The sequence below is a fragment of the Sphaeramia orbicularis genome, chromosome 16 (genome assembly GCF_902148855.1).
Source record: "Sphaeramia orbicularis chromosome 16, fSphaOr1.1, whole genome shotgun sequence".
NCBI lineage: Eukaryota > Metazoa > Chordata > Actinopteri > Kurtiformes > Apogonidae > Sphaeramia > Sphaeramia orbicularis.
Window position 1 is genome coordinate 47,026,509 of NC_043972.1, and position 7,973 is coordinate 47,034,481.

The 7,973-nt window shown below is 36.5% G+C and overlaps 2 protein-coding genes across 2 annotated transcripts in view; one reads left to right on the forward strand and one right to left on the reverse strand.

Annotated features, from left to right (window-relative positions):
* pear1 (platelet endothelial aggregation receptor 1) overlaps positions 1-228 on the reverse strand; it is a 92,801-nt gene extending 92,573 nt beyond the window's left edge. The window contains exon 1 of the mRNA XM_030158136.1: positions 44-228. The gene's annotated coding sequence lies outside the window, so the exon portion shown is untranslated. The remainder of the gene's footprint in view (positions 1-43) is intronic.
* The window catches only part of LOC115435634 (zinc finger protein 239-like), a 695,125-nt gene that overhangs the window by 379,146 nt on the left and 308,006 nt on the right, over positions 1-7,973 (forward strand). The window lies entirely within an intron of this gene.

The window sequence follows — 7,973 nt, forward strand, 5'->3', positions numbered from 1 at the left end:
TGCTGTTGACTTCTACCATGAGTTTGAATAATACTTGACTCACCTCTCCGGCCAATGACTCCCAGATGATATGTGTGTCTTGTCTTACTGAGTGCAGGAGACCCCCAGGGGACACAGATAGAGCAGAAAAAAACAAAACAAAAACAAAAACAGGCGCTTCTCTGATGGTCCAGACTGTTAGAAAAGGCTTTTAGCGACGCAAACATTTAGAAGAGTACTGAAGCAAGAGAGCGGCGTCGCATCCAGAGGAGGAGGAGGAGGAGGGAGAGAGAGGAGGAGGAGGGAGAGAGAGAGGAGGAGGAGGAGGGTCCTGAAGCAGAGCCAGCAAAGAAACTGGAAAAAGTGTGACAGCGGAGGAGGAGGAGGAGGAGGAGGAGGAGGAGGAGGAGGAGGAGGAGGAGGAGGAGGAGGAGGAGGAGGAGGAGGAGGAGGAGGAGGAGGAGGAGGAGGAGGAGGAGGAGGAGGAGGAGGAGGAGGTTGTTTTTGTGTTCAGGAGGCCTCCTAGATCTTGATGTGTAAGTGTGGATGTGTGTGTGTTGTGGGTAAATGGGCCGCTGGGAGAATACCTGATGGAAAAGAGACTAAAGCTTTTGTCTGAGTTTTTGCAGGTGGAAAAACACGGAGCCAGTTCACGGACAGAAGGATGAACCAGGCCCACGAGCCGTCACACACAGCCTCAGGTTTATATATGATGTTTATGCGCAGTTGGAAAGGAGCGCCGACACTTTTTTTCACTTTTGTATTTCATTTTATGGTTTACGCATGAAAAAAAAATCCTTAAACTTTGAACTTTCTGTCTTGATTTTCTCTGCTGCCATTTACTAGGAATCGTTGTCTTTAAATGCTTTTTTTTTTTTTTTTTTTTTTTTTTTTTAATTAGTTCTCCGCATTCAAGATTCAAATGCAAAGATGCTGAGCAGACCGCAGCCACCGACACTGTTTACATTTATTTATTTATTTATTTATTTAGACTGTTTTGCACATGGGTCAAAACACTGTATTCGAAATCTCTCTGACGGGACATTTTAGAGACTTTTTGACAGACTAGTGTTGCTAAATGACCCACATTTGTATTTTTAAATTAATATTTGCTTTAGTTGGACCATAAGGGATTATCCAAAACAAGGAGCTACTTTATATTGAAAGAAATGTTGGAATGGTAATCAATTAAAGTTCGCTCTCTGACGGGACATTACTGTGTTTTGACCCACATACATACATATTTATATATATATATATATATATATATATATATATATATATATATATATATATATATATATATATTTTTTTTTTTAATATCATTTTATACTCATGGTGTTCTATCTAATTGTTTTTATCGTGGCCAAAATTCATTGTAATTTCGTTCTGCAGTGCATCTCTGATGTATTGTCGGAATGACAATAAAGAAATTTGAATCTGAATCTGAATTTTTTTTATTGTCATTTTTATAGATGCACTGACATACCATTTCTCTCTCATCTTGTTAAATTTCATGCATTTAAAAAAAGAAATAAAAATAGAATAAGAATAAATAGTGGTGTATATAGATTAAACTATAATAGAATGTAAAGTGTACATGTCAGTGTATTTACAGTAACAGTGGAGCAATACAGTAAATATTATGAGGTGAGGAGGTGCAGAATGGAACCAAACAGCAGCATATAGCAATAAACATTATTATTACTATCTATAATATCACTATATTCCCCATAATAATAATTATAAGAAGAAGAAGAATACATTTTGTTATGGATGCCTTTCTTACACTTAAGCTCTCACTTAAGGTCAGATAAAAGAATAAATATAAAGAAATAAATTAAAATACAAAGAAATAAAAATAAAAGACAGTGCAATAAAATAAAGATGGCCCATGGTTGGATTTTCAACTGCCCAACCACTATGTTAATTTTCTCACAGAAAATTGGAACACACAAAAATGTGGATGCACATACTAGTACATAAAGTGCATGTGTATGAGCGGTGGATCCAAACTGGGAACAGGTGACATCCATCATGACCAGGGTCCAGTCCACAGGGGGACCAGGGGCCTGTGATATGCTTCTACTCATCCTGTATGTCCTGAGTGATCAGACCTCACACTGGAGTTTCTGAGCATGTCTGTTTACACCAGGTGTTAGAATGTGTCCCCATGTGCATTGCAAGTGATCGTATGTGATCAGATGTTACCTCCCTACTAAGATAATCCTTTAATTGTTACACAGCAGCGAAGACGAAGAACAATATTAACAATGAAAAGATGACAAATGATAAAGGCAGCAAATACTCTTTCCTGTTCTTGCTGGACTCTTAGTCTTTTATTAATCCACAGGATCCACAGGTTCTAGATGTGGTAGTTTTTATGCTGTTGTGTATTCATGCATGCTGTACTGCATTTGTCCAGCAGTCAGTGCCAAAATGTACTGGCCATAGCAACGCAATTGTAAGTCTATTGTATTCCAAAATTACTAATATCTCCCCAAATATTGGTCCTATCAACTTGCCATTTTTGCTACTGTCTTCCTTGACCAAAAATACATAAGAATGCCAAACAGCAGTAGTCAGCTTTTTCTGGATTTTGTGTGAATCCCTGGGCACACACACATACACACACACACACACACACACACACACACACACACACACACACTTGGCTTTTATAATATAGATTGTTGCTGTGTTGTAAAGCACGTCAATTGAAAGCATTATATAAATAAAATCTAGGATAATTTTTATTTGTTCAATATTTTTTATTTGTTAAATATTAAAAAAAGAAGATATACCAGCTATAACTGCTCCAAAAATTCTGTGCAATAACTGTACAATAAATAATACAGTAAACCATGCAATAAACCTGTGATCAGCATGTGCACAGCTGTAAATAATGTATATAGCTTTTTTGATTGAGTATATCTTGTTTTTGCCCTTCTTTTGTTCTTGTGTACTTTTGTACTTTGCTGTTGTAAAACCTGGAATTTCCCCTTGTGGGACTAAGAAAGGCATATCTTATCTTATCTTATCTTATCTTATCTTATCTTATCTTATCTTATCTCAATTGTAAATGGATAAAAACTGTAAACATAGAAAAAAGCTAATTCTCACAAAAATAGTAAAAATACACAAATACAGTATCAATAGAAGATATATATAGTATACATGGTACAGTAGAATAAGTGAGATTTATGAGTGATAAGAAGGCTGTTGTACGGTAATGCTAAGCTTTTTGACTCAAGTTTACCAGCTGCATTATCATTTTTCTTTTTTCTTTGTAAATTTCTTTCACTGTGTGGTGGAATGTTTCCTTTTCTGTTTCTCATTGAATGGTTTGGCATTGTGGATCAATACAATTTGCACGATGCACACTGAGTAAGGAGAGAATCTTGGAAAATCCAGATCATCCTTTTTATCCCATTCTGACCATTGAGAAGAGCAGCTGCAGTGGATAAAGACGTAGGACTGACAGGTACAGAGTATCCTCAATGCTCGCTGCCATCAGAGTCTACAACACCACAGTCTGATGAGTCATGGATGGATGATTGCCTGTATTTGTTTCATTTTCTTTTCTTTTTTTTATTGAGCTGATGAAAATGTGAATTTCCACCAGGAATCAGTGAAGTTAATCTGTATCTGTATCAAATGGCAAATTGACACGTTAGTGATGACTGTACCTTCAAGCACTTCAAAATGAACATGAAGTTCTTCCAGGTTTTGTGAAATGCAGCTGTTCTATTTTCCTCACAGAGAAAAAAAACTGATGCAACAACATTCAGATGGGCTCAGAGAACTGCACATACCTCTGACATATGTTGGTGTTTTTTTTTTGTTTTTGTTTTTTTTTAAGTATGCTTTCATCTCTAAAACATTTTAATATGATACTGAGTTTCTAAAAGGACATGGTCAGGAAGCAGGACTGTCTTTCAGTCGCATTGGGTTCACACCTTCTATTAGATAGAGTCAGTCCTGATGTGTGTCAAAGCTGCAGGAGCCAAAATAAAAGACAGAATTTAGGAATACACACCTTCCTTTTGCAGCTCTCTCCTCTTAGTCCAAATCCAATGACTAAGTGTAAATATGGATGACATAGTGTTGTCTGTGTACGCTCTCAACTGCCCAGGTCATCGTTCTTCTTGGTAGTTCTTCTAGGTCCTCTAAGTCCAGTTGAACCTAGAGGAACTACCAAGAACAACATAATATTGTTTCATGCCATTTAGGGAAAGTGACCCCCCTTAACATGAATTAAAACACCACTGATTAGACTAAATCTGGGTCATGGGATAGATTTTCTACTGCCTCAAAACACAGGAAACTAGATACTGAAGTGTCATTAAGTGTCCCACAAACCACTGGAATTCCTAAATGCTGAAAAGGAATTATAAGAAATTACAAAGTGATATCATGACTGGCGTTAATATACACTCCACTTTTAATTGGTGTGTTATCTGTACGTATTATAAGCTTTCCACATGTATGTTCATGCCGTTATTAGCCCCCTGTCCAATCTGAATCAATGTGTCAAATACCAAATTCTGAGGTTTAGGGTTATGTGAACCGGAGATCATCAGTCAAATGGCGTTGAATAACACGCAAAAGGTTTCAAATGTGTAGGTATAGCACGCCAAATGCCCTAAGAGCTGGTGTAACATACAATGCCATTTCTTGAGATCAGTCAGGAAATTATAGAATTTTTACTCAAAGATGCTAAAAAAAAAAAGCACTGCAGCTTTTATCCCTGGTCTAAACAGAGCTAACCGGGACGTTTGTCCTCCATTGTCTCTCCATTTGTCCCCATTATGCTGAAAAACACTAACTCTCGACAGACGTTCTTCATAATCAGTACAAATCCTCATTTGGATGAACAGGTTTGACAAATGAAATACTAATTAGATCAAATGTCACAGTCATGTGGAACAGGATAAGATGAAGTGATGATGTTTCATGACCAAAAGGTCAAAGGTCAGTTCCACTGTGAGTGTTTGTCCATTGTTCAACTCTGTACTCCTCTGTAAGTGCAGACAGAATGTTCCTCATTATATTCTGATTCTTGATATCATGTGCAGATGGATTTTTTTGTTCTTATCGTTCCTGTGTGCAATATCAATAATAACAGCTTCTCTTTTATTACATTTTCCACTGCTTTCTCCAGTTTCTACTTATCAGGTCTCCCTTTCCAAAATGTTTTTTCACTAACTGAAGGTTCTTAGTAAATGACAGAAGGACATGAGAATTATAAAGATAATGATGCAAAGATACTGAACACATCCAACAGAGCAAAAGATATCAAAGGAATGGACAGTGAAGTCATTAGATTTTCATCTGTACAACTGAAAAAAATGTGTATCCACATAATCTCTCTGTGCCTCTGAGGTGCTGAAAGACATTGAACAGCAGAAGAAGCAACTATTTAACTGTGTTCTTATAGTTTTTATTCATTTTATTATTAATGGAGTAATGACACATAAGAACGTAAGTGTTTAAAGTGATAGTTTGTGTACTACTGATGATGTTCACAGGATCCAGAAGAGTCAAAGTTCAACCTGTTTAAAACAAACCAGTTTATCTGACTATAAAACACCTATTAAACACCTATTATGAACAGTGATGCTTGAGATCAGCTTAAGGAATGAGACAAAAGCATTAGAAACACACAAACTCTTACTGATAAAGTAAGTGACATGAGTTTGGCACTGGTCCAGTAGTAGAGGAGATGAAGTCCCATGTGTATGTATGTTTGCATGTATGTGTGTATATGTATGTATGTACTGTATGTGTATGTGTGTATGTATGTATGTATGTATGTATGTATGTATGTATGTATGTATGTATGTATGTATGTATGTATGTATGTATGTATGTATGTATGTATGTGTATGTGTGTGTGTATGTGTGTGTGTGTGTGTATGTACATATGTGTGTGTCCAAGTCCCATGTGTTTATGTATGTATGTTTGTGTATATATGTGTGTATGTATGTATGTATGTACTTTATGTGTATGTATGTATGTATGTATGTATGTATGTATGTGTGTATGTATGTATGTACGTATGTACGTATGTGTGTATGTATGTATGTGCTGTATGTGTATGTATGTACGTATGTATGTATGTATGTATGTATGTATGTGTATGTATGTATGTACGTATGTACGTATGTGTGTATGTATGTATGTGTATGTATGTATGTACGTATGTATGTATGTATGTATGTATGTACATATGTATGTATGTATGCATGTATGTGTATGTATGTATGTATGTATGTGTGTATGTATGTATGTATGTATGTATGTATGTATGTGCTGTATGTGTATGTATGTATGTATGTATGTATGCATGTATGTATGTATGTATGTATGTATGTATGTATGTATGTATGTGTATGTATGTATGTATGTACGTATGTGCGTATGTACGTATGTGTGTATGTATGTATGTACGTATGTATGTATGTATGTACATATGTGTGTATGTATGTATGTATGTATGTATGTATGTATGTATGTGTATGTATGTACGTATGTACGTATGTGTGTGTGTATGTATGTACGTATGTATGTATGTATGTATGTGCATATGTATGTATGTATGTATGTATGTATGTATGTGTATGTATGTATGTATGTATGTATGTACGTATGTACGTATGTGTGTGTGTGTATGTATGTATGTATGTATGTATGTATGTACATATGTATGTATGTATGTATGTATGTATGTATGTGTATGTATGTATGTATGTATGTATGTGTGTACGTATGTGTGTATGTATGTATGTACGTATGTATGTACGTATGTATGTATGTCTGTGTGTGTGTGTGTGTGTGTATGTGTATGTGTGTGTGTGTATGTCTGTGTGTGTGTGTGTGTGTGTGTATGTACGTATGTATGTATGTATGTGTGTATGTATGTATGTATGTATGTCTGTGTGTGTGTGTGTGTGTGTATGTGTATGTGTGTGTGTGTATGTCTGTGTGTGTGTATGTGTATGTGTGTGTGTGTATGTCTGTGTGTGTGTGTGTGTGTGTGTGTACGTATGTATGTATGTATGTATGTATGTATGTATGTATGTATGATGGGTAATCATTTCATCTGCCTCTCTTCTCTCCCAGATGGACCACCATTCTAGAACAGGGTCAGTCTGGACTCATCAGACCTCATGACCTTTTTCCATTGAAACACAGTCTTTATGTCTTTACGTTCTATTGAACTGATGTTGTTGAAGAAATGAGAGGCTCCTCACAGCATCAGTTCAAGTTAAAGGACTGAACCATACTAATCACTGCAGGAATTATCTAGTGGACCTGAAGTATTTGCTTAGTTAAATCCAGTTGGGTTTTACTTTTCAGCCTCTTTAACCCATTTTATTTTCTGTCTGTGTTTTATGTGTAATCCTATGATTAGGAGCATGTCCCTGTAAGTGACTGCAAACAGATTTATGTCCTCCTAACAGAACACACACTTTCACACACTCGTTTTATTGAGCCCTGGTGTAACAGGATAGATAGTGTCAGTCAGCAGTCGGAGGGTTTTCTTGTAAATATCAGGACAACCATGATAAGTGTTGTGTAGAAGACAGGTGCCCCCCCCCACTCCCCCCACTGAGAACTGACACAGATAAACAGAACACATCCTCACTGCACGGAAACCAGGAGCAGCAGAGGAAATGGAAAGGCTTCCTGTAAACCACATGCAGGTTGACCAGCAGGCCGTCCCGTTGGACAAGTTTGGAGTTGTCCTGAAAAGGTCAAAATGAACTTTTGAAGAACTCAAATACCTGCAAATGCTAAACACACACAACTGTGGTCAGCCGTAGTTTAATGAGAAAAACTATAATATTTCACTTTTACAGACTCTCCCTTTTGTTGTGGCTGAAACATTATGAAGTTCTTCTACATCAATGTCAGATCAACAATAAATCTATAAACTCCTTTGCAAAGATCTGACTGTCCACAACATACACTATTTATGTAACAGAAA